At 50.8% G+C, this 12,885-nt stretch overlaps 1 protein-coding gene across 5 annotated transcripts in view; it reads left to right on the forward strand.

The window, feature by feature from the left end:
- Window positions 1–12,885, forward strand: part of PEMT (phosphatidylethanolamine N-methyltransferase) — an 85,858-nt gene that overhangs the window by 52,408 nt on the left and 20,565 nt on the right. The window lies entirely within an intron of this gene.

Genomic DNA, 12,885 nt, shown 5'->3' on the forward strand with positions numbered 1-12,885 from the left:
GCAGGCTCCAGGCTCTGAGCTGTCCGCCCAGATCCCGACTCGTGGCTTGAACTCACAAACCAGCAGATCATGACCTGAGCTGAAGTCGGACACTTAACCGACTGAGCCACCCAGATGCCCCTATACTTTTTTTCTTGAGTGAGCATTGGTAATTTGTGTTTTTCAAGGAATATATGCATTTTTTTCTAAGCTGTCAAACTTATTGGTATAAAGCTGTTCACATGTTCCTTTATTTCCCTTTTAACATCTGCAGACTCTGTTGTGATGTCATCTCTTTCATTCTATTGATAATTTGTGTCTTCTTTTTTCTCCATCAGTCTGGATTGAGGTTTTATTGGTCTTCACAGGAAACCTGCTTCGTTTCACTGACTTTTCTCTAATGTTTTTCTAATTTCTATTTCATTGATTTCCACTCCAACATTACACTGACATGGTTTCTATTTTCTCTCCTTTGTCTAGTTTCTTAAGGTGGTTGAGACTAATGATTTCAGACTTTGTTCTCTTTCTTTAAAAAATATTTTTTTTAAGTGTATTGATTTATTTTGAGAGAGAGAGAGAGAGAGAGAGAGAGAGAGCACGTATAGGGGAGGGGCAGAGAGAGAGGGAGAGAGAAAGAAAGAGAGAGAGAATCCCAAGCAGGATCCGCACTGTCAGCACAGAGCCCGATGCAGGGCTTGAACTCATGAACCATGAGATCATGACTTGAGCCATAATCAAGAATTGGACGCTTAACCGACTGAGTCACCCAGGCGCCCCATTCTCTTTCTGATAGAGATGTTCAGTGCTATAAATTTGACCCAAGTGCAGCTTTAGTGCTGTCCCACAGGGTTTGTGATGGTCGGTTTTTATTTTCACTCAGTTCAAAAATCTTTCTAATTTCCCTCTTGGTTTCTTGTTTTTCCCATGTGGTTTTTTGGAAATGTGTTACTTAGTTTCTAAACGTTTGGGAATTTTTTTAGAGATCTTTATGTAATTAATTTCTAGTTAATTCCATTGTGGTCCTAGAACATACTGTTATGTCCTCTTGGTTCATTCTGATGAAATCTTCTTTATCCTGGTATGAATGTTTGCCCTGAAACTTACTTTGTCTGATATTAATATCATATGCTGGCTTTCTTTTAAAAAATGATTTATTTGCTTATTTAAAAAATTCCAGTATAATTAACACGTTGTGACAGGCACCGAGTAATGGACAGAATTGTACACCTGAAAATAACCTAACACTCCAGCTTTCTTTTGACCAGTGTGAGCCTGGTGTCTCTCGTACCATGGTTTTACTTCTTAAACTTATAAGTAAAGTATATTTCTTGTAGCCAGCATATAGTTAGATCTTGCTTCCTCCCCTCCCCCCCCCCCCCCCCCCCCCCCGCCCAATCCAATGATCTGTCTTTAATTGTGATGTTTAGGCCACTAACATTTAATGTGATTATTGATGTGGTTGAGTTTAAATCGGTGTCCTTCATTCCTTCATGTCTGGTGTCTGGAAATCTATTGTGTATTTATCTGTTTTTTGGTTGTTTCATGTGAGAGGCTAAACTCCACCCATCTTGACTGGAAGTAGAGAGGACAACTATAATATCTTAATATTACGTAATACTCATCCCATGTTCAGTTTTCTTTGATTGTCTTAAAAGTATCTCTTTACAATTGGCGTGTTAGAATCGGGATCCGAATAAGAACTACCTTGCACTTGGTTGCATTCTTAAATCCCTTATAATTTAGGGTAGTATCCCATCCCTTCTTTCTATGTCATTTATTTATTGAAGAAACGGAGTCATTTGTCCAGCAGACTTTTCTGGGTTTGGGTGATTATATCTTTGTGATGCTTTTTTAACATGTTCTTCTGCTTTAACATGTTCTTTCCTATAAATGGATAGATCTAGAGGGTCCTTTATAGAATGTGCTGCATGTTCATTTGAAATACATGAAGTTGCCAGTATTGGACTATTTGCCCTACTAATGGCCCCGCTGTTGAGCCTCACACTTCCTGTTGCGTCATGTCTGGGAGCCCCTCTTCGAGTGACAGAGATTGGCCAGTGGATTCCAGAGGTCGTCCTGGCCCTCCACTGTCAAGACCCCCCATGATGGTTTTCGTCGTATTGCACGTCACCTGGGTCCTTACCTCATTTAGGAGTTGCAAAACGGTGGTGTTTTCATCCTGTCACTCTCCTTGCATTTATTAGCTGTGATTCTTCTGTACATAGAAACTTTTCCTCATCAGTGATTTGGTTACCCTGAAATGAAGTGCACTTAGCAACGGCAGGATGAATGCTTAATTTTTCCCCTTTTAAAAACCAAGTTTCAGAATGCTGTGTCAGTCAGTGTCCTAGTAAGCTCCAAAGAGATTGATGATTTCTGTGTGTGTGTGTATGTGTGTGTGTGTGTGTGTGTGTGTGTGCATATATTTGACATATTTCAACTTGAAGTTTTCGTCAGTGTTCTGACATTTCTGCATGCATCTTTGTCAGTTTCTATTCCCACATTCAACATCTTGTACGTTTCCTATTATAGACTTGGAATTGGCCTTTGAACCAAGAAGCTCTGGTGACTTTTAGTGGAAAATGATATTTAGAGACCACAATCTGGATGCTACAGGTGCTCGTTGCAAATGGAGAGGCTTGTTTTGTGGATCAAGCTAGGAAAAATGAAGTTTTTAGAAAGAAATAAATCATAAGTTCATACTGGTATTCCCACTCTGAAAGTTTTTGCTTAACTTTAGAGATTTTATTTTTGTATCTCTTCTCTTATAGGGGAAGTCTGGCTCCTAAATATGTTAACATAATTTACATATAGTCAAAATAACAATACCTATATTATTGCTAACAATGTGTTTACTGGATGCAGTTTAGAGTTTCTTTCTGGGGCTTTTTGTCCTTAGGCGATTTTATTGCATGAGGGAGGATTGGTCAAAATACTATGTTTTCTCTAAATTTTTTTTTAAGTTTATTTATTTATGAGAGATATAGAGACAGCATGAGTCATGGAGGGGCAGAGAGCGAGGGAGACACAGAAACTGAAGGAGGCTCCAGGCTCTGAGCTGTCAGCACAGAGCCCAGTGCAGGGCTTGAACTCGCAAACCATGAGATCATGACCTGAGCCGAAGTCAGACGCTTAACCAACGGAGCCAACCAGGCACCCCCAAAATACTGTTTTAAATTGCTTGAAAACAATTTCATATATAGTTAGGTCCCTTTATTTTGTTTTTTGATTTTTAGTGATTGCTTTGTTTTTATAAAACATTAAATGGTCTCACGCTCAGGCAGGAGACCTTCTGTGTGCCACGGGCCCCTCAGGTGTGACGGTCGTGCTGCTGGGTTGAAATTTTGCAGGTTGCCTGGGGGTGGGCGGCCAGTGTCAGGTTAATAAAAAGCTTTGTGCCCCGGCTTCCAGAGTATGGCTCGGGGACCCTCTCTCAGGCAGTCAAGTCCAGAAGTGAATTCACTGCAAGGGGGAAAGTCCCGGATGTACCTCGGAGTTGATTTATTCACTCGAGAAGCCGGTAGGCAGTGTCCAGTGAGCAGGTAATGACTGCATGAGGTTGTGGGCAGCACTGAAAGGGCGTGTAGCTATGGAAGCCATTGGATGCGACCCTGTGCCGCTGGTTCTGTGTCGTGGAAGGGTGGCTGGCCCAGGCTTAGGGTTCCAAGGACTGAGAGGGTGCTCTGGTCAGATGGGGGTGGGGCTCATAAAGGAGCCAGGGCTGTGTGTACCTAAAGGACCAGGTGGAGCTGGGTGTCAGGGAAGGGCAGATGTGGGCAGCCCAGGGCTCCCTGGGGCTGGGCAGCCTTGCCTTCCTCCAGGGCCTTTGGACCCTCCCCTCTTCATGGACCCTCCCCCCCCCCCCCCCCCCCCCCCAGCTTCCAGTCAGTGGCTTCCCGTCCCTCCTGGCCCTTCCAAGCCCTTGCTCATTTCAACTTAAGTTTGTTTATTTATTTTGAGAGAGAAGGAGAGAGAACGAGAACAAGTTGGGGAAGGGCAGAGAGAAGGAGAATCCCAAGCCGGCTCCACACCATCATCGCTGAGTGATGCAGGGCTCGAACTCGTGAACTGTGAGATCGTGGCCTGAGCCGAGATCAAGAGTCCGACGCTTAACCGACTGTGCCACGCAGGCGCCCCGCCCTTGCTCAGTTTTAGATGGAACCGCCTGTGTGGGCCCCACGGAGTCCGTCTATAGGACGGGCAGAAGCAGGTCAGAGAGAAGGTCAGAGAAGCTGCTCACCAGTCACGTTGGCTGAAGGCCTCTGAGCTTTCGTACATTCACGCATTCATCATTCACGAACCCCAGTGGTCACTGGGGTCCTTTCTGTGCCGGACACAACACTAGGTACAGATAGAGGTGGGATGCCATTTGGACGGTTAAGCCAGGCCCAAACTTCCTCAGTGAGCATGTGCCAGGAGTTCAGAGGTATGAGAAGGTCCTGGTTGTGGCTGGGATGATCTGGGACATTTGGCTCAACTGACTGAGCCATCAGCCTTTCTTCATCTGCATGGTGGTGGCCTGTCAGGCCGACAGCCAGGCCTTCTTTAGGTCTTTCAACTCCCCACCCGCCCACATCAGAATGAAAACAAACAGCGTTGCTAACACCTGAAAGTTTGCCACGCTCCAGACGTGTGCTCCAAGCGTTCTGTGTGCATTAACTCACTTCATCCTCACGGCAATGCTGTGCGATAGTGTATTATGTGATCGTGTACAGCTCCACCGTGTCGGTCAGGAAACTGAGGCACAGAGAGGGAACGTGATCTGCCCTCGCTCGTGTTTGAACCCAGAACCCGATGCTTTTTGCCAGTGTCCTGTCCCGTTGGCCGCCATGATGAACGCTTGACGGTTGGTCATCTAGTGAAAAAGCCTCTATCTCACCTCAAATGGTGTATTTCAAAAATCCACCCTCAGGGGCCCTCACTGCAAGGACATGTAGGAAATTTGAGAGGCAGGTATGTGTCCAGAAAAGGTCCTCATCAAGTCGGAGAGATGGCTCTCGAGGCCCCAGCGTGGACTCTGAGAGTCTCCTCCCATGGCCCTTGCTTTTGTCTGTGGACTCCCAGAGGAAGGGGGGGCAGGTGCTGGTGCTTTCAGTGACTGAGGCATCCTTGGCTTTAATTATCATTATGAAATGACACATTTTACACGAAAACAGGCACCATTTGTTATGAATGACTTTGTATGGCTTTCTCCCCGTTTTCATTTCAAAACATTCTACTGTCTAACACCACATCTGGTCTATAGTAGATCCCCAGTCAATTTGGATGAATTGGTAGATGGAGGCGTGAATGAGTAGATGATGGATGGGGGTGGGTGTGTGGATAGGTGGGCGGATTGAGTGGAAGGATATTTCTTTTATTCTTTTGTTTTAGAGAGAGAGAGTGCGTACAGGTGCCTGAGTGCACGAGCTGGGGAGGGGCACAGGGGGAGAGAGAGAGGGAGGGAGAGAGAGAGAGAGGGAGGGAGAGAGAGAGTCTTAAGCAGACTCCATGCTCAGCCTGACGTGGGGGTCGATCCCACAACCCTGGGATCATAACCTGAGTCGAAATCCACAGTCGGACGCTCAACCAACTGAGCCACCAGGTGGTTCTGAAGGATGCTTCTCATAGCCTTCCAGGGCTGGAGACTTGCCCTGGTCTGTCTGAAAACACATCCCAGGGGCGCCTGGGGGGCTCGGTCGGTTAAGCGGCCGACTTCGGCTCAGGTCACGATCTCGCGGTCCGTGAGTTCGAGCCCCGCGTTGGGCTCTGTGCTGACCGCTCGGAGCCTGGAGCCTGTTTCGGATTCTGTGTCTCCCTCTCTCTCTGACCCTCCCCCGTTCATGCTCTGTCTCTGTCTGTCTCAAAAAAAAAAATAAATAAATAAACGTTAAAAAAAAAATTGAAAACACATCCCAGATGTCCCTCTCTCTATCCCTTGTGGCCACAGCCCTTCTTCTCAGCTGTTGTCACCCACACCCACTGTGTTCCCAGTGAGATACTCAGACAGTCACAGGATGCTTGGCAGGTCCTGGCACCCCCTAGTTCTAGCAGGTGCCACTGGCCTGCCAGCATCCCCGAGGAAGGATCTCCCGAGGACGCATTCTTATCTGGCCCCGGGCTGAGCAATCATGCAGATCTTCTATAATCTCACAACTCTCTGTGGTAGGCACTCTTCATATTTCAAGCGGAGGGAGTGGCTCAAGGGCACACGGTCTGTAAAGAGCCCATGGCTCTCAGGCCTGCTGAGCTTGGCAACGACCTTGATGGTTTACACACACAGGACTTCCAGGTCGAGAGTCACTGACGTTCCTAGTTCCACGCTCGCGCCTCTGCTCCCTGGGCCTTAAACCCAGCAGGCTTTGGGTCTGAGCGGGAGGGACACGTTGCCGTGCGATGCTGTGGCTCCTGGCTGGAACACATCCCGTTGTCTCGGGGACTTGCTGAAGGCAGAGTTCTCCTTCCCTGTGGACGCCGATGAGGGTTATCTTTGCAGCTAAGAGGGCCGTCATTCTCAGGGGCACACGGCGGGCCGGGCTTACGCGCTGCAGGCCTGACGTCTGAAGTCACCGTGGTGTGCCTTCTGGAGGCCGTGTGAGGAGTCCTGGCGCGTGGGCAACACACACAGGCACGGCCCCGGCGTGCGCCTTGTGTAACTCTGCCCACACACGCGCAGGCTGCCAGCGGCCAGCAGCTCACCTGCATGCAGCCCGCCGCGACCCGGACCGCCGCACCCGCCCCATCTGCCCGGAAGTAGGCCGCGCAGCCTCTCAAAGGGTTGCTGTGTGCGGGCAGGCCCGCCGTGGCCTCCTTGTCCGGATTTTTCACCTCAGACCGGATGCCAGGCTTTTAACGGCAAAACTCTGCATGGTGAACTGTTGTTGGGTTAAATGTTTTTAAAGTTCTGTGAGTTTGACCCAAACGCTTCTTGGGCTGCCGGTTGCAACCTCTGTCTGAGCCACCGGACGCTACTGCAAGGGATACCAAGAACGGAGCCCCGGAAAGTGGCAGAAAGAAACGTACACCCTATTGGGAGGTACGGGTGCTCACTTCTGGGGACAGACTTTGGAGCTGCCTCCTTTCAGGCCAGACCCAGCATCGTCATCAGCACCATTGAGTGGGGGGGTTGGGGGGGTGGTGCAGGAGTATAAAAGATGCCAAGCTTGCTCCTGGGGCCAGAGACATGAGGGAGAGACAGTCTCTTCCACCCGGACGAGGCTATAGGGCTGGCATGCTTTCATCCATACGTGCTCTGGCCCGCCCACCATACTGGGAGGTGGAGAAGGGATTTACTACCTTATTTTTTGTACTTCACAGCTGAGTCGGTTAAGGTAGAGCCGTGATTTGCCTGCAGACGCACAGCCAGCTGGGGGCGGTCAGGAATTGTGACTTGTGTCCCTGGATTTCCATCCCCTTCCATTCTTGCTCCACCCGCCCACGTCCTGTTTCTTCTGCCCCGGCACAGAGCCTGCGGGACACATTTGCAAAAAAAGAAAACAGAAAATGAATCAACACTTTGGAAGGCTTCCCCGTTACAGAGCTGAGCCTGGTGACCCTTGCTCAGGGGTGTGGGAGAGGCAGGGTTGCCAAATGTGGCAAACACAAGCACAGAGCCCCAGTTCAGTTTGGGTTTTAGGTAAACAGCAAAGGCAACATTGGGGACAACCTATGCTACAGATTATTTGCTGTTTATCTGAAATTCAGATTAAGGGGGGGGGGCCTGTGTTTATCTGGCAACTTCAGGAGGAGGGAACGTGGGCATAGAGTAGGGGAGGGCTGGGAACGCCCATCTCCATTTGGGGGATTCTGGAAATCTAGAAGACAAGCAACGCCAGGAACGGTGACAGCAGAGCGTTTGGTCATTCTGCCTCCTGTGCCTACGCCCACCCGTCCAGCCCGCGGGACAGTGACCTGCGTCATTCTATAGCTCGGCCCCTGGCGTCCAGCCCCCTGCAGTCGAGCTGCGCTGACTGCTTCCGGCCCCTTAATTGGATGAAGTGTGCAGCTGGGCGCCCGAGGAAGGGAAGGTGGGGCTGCCAGGCAGGGAGGCAAATTAACCTTGGCTTCAGCAAGGCCACTGGCTGCTGATTTATTGATTGCCTTGAAATAACAGCCCAATCTAACACAGGCTGACCGAAAGGCAGATAGTAGTTATTCATAGGACTCCTCGTTTCCTCTTTCCCACATTGCCTGGTCCCGGGGTCTGCCACCTTTGGTTATTAGATTGCTCAGAAAGCACATTTATTACCCCACTGTTCCCCAGGTGAAAGGGGCGGGTGTGGAGGGCCACCTGGGAGATCAGAGGTGGCCATGTGGTCCCCAAAGGGCCTTCGGAGGAAAGATGTTCCATCATCCCCAGAAGAGCCAAGGCCTGGCAGAGGGTCCAGCCTGGGAGTCCAGAAGCCTGAGTACTTGTCTAGGCCCTTCCCAGCCCTCGGTTTGCAGGGCTGAAGAATGGACCCTCTTCCTGGTCACCCAGGAGTGTGCTATGGTTATAGAAGTGAGGAGTGTGGGCTCTGGGCCGGGGTCCGGTGTGCATCCTGGACACATCCAGTGAGCCCCACAGAAACAGGGGAGCGTCCCCTCCTTTATTATTATTTTTTAAAATGTTTATTTATTTTTGAGAGAGAGAGAGAGAGGAGAGAACGCATGCATAGGGAAGGGGCAGAGAGAGAGGGAGACACAGAATCCAAAGCAGCCTCCAGGCTCCGAGCGGTCAGCACAGAGCCCGACGCGGGGCTCGAACTCACGAACCGCGAGATCACGACCTGAGCCGAAAGTGGACACTTAACCCACTGAGCCACCCAGGCAGCCCAAAAGGCCCCTCCTTTAGAGGCTGAACTCAGGACCCCGTGGTGTCACACATAGAAGAGTCTGCCAGGGTATGTGACACTGACAGCCATTCTCGTCTGACCCTAGAGCTCAGATTCAACAAGGATTGGATTTTTTTAAAGCAGCTCTATGGAGGTATAGTATACATACTCTAAAATGCACTCATTTCAGGTATACAGTTTGAGTCTTGACCAAGGGGTGTGCCTGTGTAACCACCACTCTGATCAAGGTATAGAACATTTCCTTCCGCACAGGCCCTCTCCTCCAGTCCAGCGCCCCCACGTGGCCGCAGCGCCCAGCCCCCAGCCTCCAGCCCCCAGTCCCCAGCCCTCATCTCAAGCCCCAGCCCCCAGCCCCAGCCGCCAGCCCCCAGCCCTCATCCCAAGCCCCAGCCCCCAGCCCCAGCAACCACCGCTCTGACTTCTGTCACTAGAGCGGGTTCCACCTGGTCTAGAACCTCGTGTAAATGGAATCAGGCAGAAGGCACTCTTTTGCATCTGGCTCCTTTTGCTCAGCATATGGTCGATGACAAGTGTCCCTTTGCACGGTAGGATGTGCCAGTGGCCCACGCTGTGTCTGTGCAATCCGTACGGCGCGTGGCGGGTTTCTGGGAGGCAGAGCCATCTCCAGGAGCACAGAATGCCACCTGCTGCCACTTCCATCCCTCCTTTTGCAGCTGGACAAACAGCTCCAGAGAGAGAAACGCCTCCCCGAGCACGGAGAACACGCTGGGCAGTTCTGAGTCTAGCATGCAGTGTTCCCGATTCCCCGTCTAGCGCTTTCCAGACTGGGCTTGCTGGGAGGGTCACAAGCCCCTCAGCTAGAAGTACGTGACCCCTTATGTAATTTCTAACAGATTTCCATGTCCTTTTGAAAGCATAATCCCATCGACCGGGAGGAAAAAAATCAATGGCCTTTAAAGCGGTAAACTTAAAAATCACATACAAGGAACAGATGTGCCAAAGATCGCGGATTTGAACCACAGCTGGCTAACTGGAAGGCTGGAGAGAGGGGCCTTCCCTGGATAGAAGGAGCCCAAGGGGTCATTCTGCTGCTCCTCTTTCTGGCTCTGTGACCCCACCAGTGGGAGGCCGTGGCTTCCTCACAGGTAAATGGACCGTATATCACCCACCGCAGGCTCGTTTTGGGGGTTAAGCGAGCTCAAGCAAAAGCACTCAAAATTGTGAGATGCTTGAATTCATGGTTATCGTGATTTTTATCATTAGCCTCTTGGCATCCCCAGGGTTCTGGGATGGTCACCAGCCCTCCTCCTCCCACCAGAGCTCCCTCTGCCCGGGTGTCCTGCCCACCCTTGTGGCTTGAGTCTGGAGTTCCTGTTTGATGACAGGCTGCTTCCTCTGGCCAAGGACACCTCCGCCCACTTTTCTGCCGGGCAGTCACGCCGAAAGGGCTTCTCTTTACCCCTTGGTCTGTGCCCCTTGGTCGGCTGCTTTGGAGGGTGACCGTGTCTTCCAGGGGGACCTTCCGCAGGAACCCTGTGCAGGCCACACAACCTGTCTTGAAGTCTGACCACCCCAGACACCCTCTGGATTTAGTGCAAATCTGCCTGGCTGGATTTCGTTCTGTGGGATCAGGCACACAGATGGAAACGCTACTCCATGTGCTATCCTGGGAGACTCTGAGCTTCCTGAGGGTCGGCCTGGCGGTTTACTGAGTCCTTGAGCCACGGCTGTACTTGGTGCAGTGCTGAGCACACATCAGTTGGTTGAGTTGGGTCGAATCCTACAAGGCGAAGTGCTTTGTCAACATAAAAGTCTTTTGTGCATAAAAGAACATTATAGGGGCGCCTGTGTGGCTCAGTCAGTTAAGCGTCCGACTTCAGCTCAGGCGATGATCTCGCGGTTTGTGAGTTTGAGCCCCGCGTCGGGCTGTGTGCTGACAGCTCAGAGTCTGGAACCTGCTTCGGATTCTGTGTCTCCTCCCCTCTCCGTCCCTCCCATGCTCATGCTCTGTCTCTCTCTGTCTCTCAATAATAAACGTTAAAAAAATTTTTTTAACTAAAAAAAAAAAGGACATTATAAAGCAAGTGAAGACTACAGAATGGAAGAAAATATTTGTGAATCATGTATCTGATAAAGGGCTGGTATCCAGAATATACAAAGAGCTCGTACAGCTCATCAACAAAAAGATAATCAACCCAATAGAAAGAATGGCAAAGGACTTGCACAGACTTTTCTCCAAAGAAGACACACAAACGGCCCATGGGTGTTCAATGTTATCATTATTCGGGGGGATTTCAAATGGTGTGATTTTCACACCCACTAGAATGGCTACAGTTTTTTTAAATGGAAAATAGCAAGTGTTGGTGAGAACATGGAGAAATCGGAACGCTTACGCACTGCTGGTGGAAATGCAACATGGTGCAGCTGCTGAGGAAAACATTCTGGAAGCTCCTTAGCGAGTCAAAAATGATTCACCCTATGACCCAGGGATTCCATTCCCAGATACGCACCCGAGGGAAGTGAAAACGCACGTCCACACAAACTGCTACCGGGATATTCACAGCAGTGTTATCCATAGTGGCTGAAGGGCAGAAACAACCCAAATGTCCGTCCCCTGCTGAGCGGATGAACCAAATGTGATGTATCCACACAAGGGGATATCATTCGGTCACAAAGTCCCATGCCACAACGTGGATGAGCCTCAAAAACATTATGCTAAGTGAAGTAAGCCAGACACAAAAGGTCGCAAGGTTCTGTTTATGTGAAACTTCCGGAAGAGGTAAATCCACAGATACAGAAAGTAGATTCGTGGTTGCCAGGGGCTGGAGAAGGGGGTGCAGAGCGACAGCTAATGGGTACAGGGTTGCGGTGTGGGGTGATGGACGTGTTGTGGAATTTGACCCCGGCGATGGTTGTACAACTGAAAAGCACTTTGAGTTTTATCTCAGAAAATGTTTTTAAAAATCTCGAAATGGCCATGAGAAGTATGAAGTCTGACCCCGCGCCCCCTGTGGCCACCTGCAGGCCACTGGGTGGTGCACTCGCAGCCCCTTGAACGTCAACCCTTCCAACCCTTCCCTTCCGAATGAGGCCCCAGCTTCCCGTGGGGTCAGCAGAGGCCGCCTGCCTGGAGCCGGACAAAGGGTTTGTTTATCTTCTGGGAGAACTGAATAGTGATGGCAACAGCGGATCTGCAGTCGAGGGGAAGGCCCAGGAACCACCTCACTTACCTCCTTCCCGTAAACTCCAGCCTACACCCTCTCCCTCTAGCCCTCTACCACCCAGGAAATCTGAGGACAGGAGCCGCCTCCTCTAGGGAGAGAGTCAGAGAGTTAGTGGCCTTGATCTGCTAGTCACTGTCTCACTGATTAGTTGCTGGGAAAGACAGATTCGTTTGGGAAGTGGAACTGGGCAGCAGACAGAGTCACTGCTGAGGCCGTGATGGAGATAATAGCCCCACCAGCCCCCAGGATCTGGTCCTCCTGTAGGATCCCAGGACCACAGAGGGCCCCCTGGACCTTCAAGACCCTCCATATGTCACACACACACACACACACACACACACACACACACACACACACACATTCAGGGCCCAGGTGGGTGACCGGCTCACATAACCAGAGACCAACCACCTTGACTCCCAGCCACTTCCCCTGCAGCATCCCCTGCTGTGTATTTGCCTTTTTGCACCGCCCCCGCGCCCCCCCCCCCCCCCCCCCACCAGGCAGCAGGTGCAATGTAAGTCCAATGGCAGCATGTGTGCGGAAGGAGGCTGGGGTCCTGGAGACCAGCAGAGCCGTCTCTTCATTGCACTCCGCTGTTAGCTGTTGAAAGTTGAGAGTCTAGATAGGATCCGTTTGAAAAACTACAATAAGGATTCTGTGGCTACAATTAAAGACTTGCAAGTCTGTGCCTCAGGGGGCGCTGGGGAAGCAGAGGTGAGGGTGCGGGTTGCCCCAGGGGTGAGAGCGCCCTGCAGGCGGGGCGTAGGCGCTGGGTCTGTGATCCCCCCTCGGCCTCCCTTCGTTCGCCAGCTCCTGTGTGTGTCTCTGTCCGGCTGCTCCTTCTCTGTTTCCGTGTCATGTGCCGAGGCGGTCGGGAATGTGTGTGGCGGGATGCTGGGTTTGGAGCA

The sequence above is a fragment of the Leopardus geoffroyi genome, chromosome E1 (assembly GCF_018350155.1).
Source record: "Leopardus geoffroyi isolate Oge1 chromosome E1, O.geoffroyi_Oge1_pat1.0, whole genome shotgun sequence".
In the NCBI taxonomy this organism is placed as follows: domain Eukaryota; kingdom Metazoa; phylum Chordata; class Mammalia; order Carnivora; family Felidae; genus Leopardus; species Leopardus geoffroyi.